This window comes from Staurois parvus, unplaced genomic scaffold, assembly GCF_062004578.1.
Source record: "Staurois parvus isolate SC_StPar_1 unplaced genomic scaffold, SC_StPar_1.0 ptg000249l, whole genome shotgun sequence".
NCBI classification, from domain to species: Eukaryota; Metazoa; Chordata; class Amphibia; order Anura; family Ranidae; genus Staurois; species Staurois parvus.
Window position 1 is genome coordinate 9494296 of NW_028318045.1, and position 1574 is coordinate 9495869.

The following is a 1574-nucleotide window of genomic DNA, read 5'->3' on the forward strand; positions in this document are numbered from 1 at the left end:
GGGGAAGCTTTCGCTAGGCACCTACCTAGCTCTGATGTGTCTTATGACAGGTCATAAGGAGGAGCCTAGGAGGAAGGGCATCTCCCGCCTTACATATCTGATGTCTGTGTTGGGAGGTGAGATTTGGGGGTAGAAATTAAAAGCATTTGATATTGGTATTTGTACAAGAAGAGGGAGTGGGGCTGTGCTTGGAGGGGGAAGACAATACTGTCAAGGATAGGGATTCAAGGGTAGAACTCTGCACCCTGTACCTAGCACCCTTCAGAACTCTGCACCCTGTACCCACCACCCTCCAGAACTCTGCACCATGTACCAGCACCCTCCAGAACACTTCAGCCTGTACCCAGCACCCTTCAGAATTCTACATCATGTACCCAGTACCCTCCAGAAATATTCAGCCTGTACCCAGCACCCTTCAGAACTCTGCACCCTGTACCCAGCATCCTTCAGAACTCTGCACCCTGTACCTGGCACCCAATAGAATTCTGCACACTTTGCCCAGCACCCTTCAGAACTCTGCACCCTGTACACAGCACCCTTCAGAACTCTGCACCCTGTACCCAGCACTCTCCAGAACGCTGCACCCTGTACCTAGCATCCTCCAGAATGCCGTACCCTGTACCCGGCACCCTTCAGATCTCTGCACCCTGTAGAAATCTGCATCATGTACCCAGCACCCTCTAGAACACATTGAAATTTAATCGACAAGTACACTTCTACTGATGGTTACCTTGTTTGTGTCTTGGTGGAGAATTCTGTATCCTTTTGAGATTCAATTTACCCCACAAGTACACATTCCTTTTCTCAAGCATTCCATTTGATATGTTTTTCTTTTGGGATGTGCACATAGGCTTTGCGTTGAAAAAAATTTAGATGGTTCAAATTCAGGACATTTTCGTAGTCAATTTTGGAGATGATATGCAATCATAACTGCCCCCCCAGTATGTGGTTGGCATATCTGCATCAAACAGTATGACTCTTCCACTCTCACATAGAGTATGGTTCATTCTTTCTGCAATCCTGTTTTGTTCTCGGTTGTATGGTACAGTATTTTGAAATATTATGCCATGCTTTCTGATAATCTCCTGTGTGTTATCACCTGTATATTCAGTTTCATTGTCTGTGCACACTACACTCGGCATTTTGCTAAATTTTTTGCTTACTTGAGCCGAATACATTTCAGGTTTCTCTGGTACTTCACTGCTATTGTCTAACAGATATAGTATAGTATATCTGGAGTAATCATCTCATCCCATGAATCTGGCTCTGGCTTTAATGTTATGCAAGTTCCTTTTCTGCCCATTATTATTATTTCATTTCATTATTATCACTGAAAATAATTGTTTATATAGAGCAACCCTGGATGTCAAACACCATAAGTACACCACATTTGTTATTCTTTATTTATTCTATGTCAATTAGTTGTAGATATAATAATAATGATTATAAGTCGGAGCTTCTTAAGGCCTAAAAAGTCAATTTAGGGATTTCTTTGTGTTGCAAATGCTTAATTAAAGTGTTAAAATCTTCAACTGACTCTCCATGTCCTTCTTTACAGCCATCTGTCATTCCTC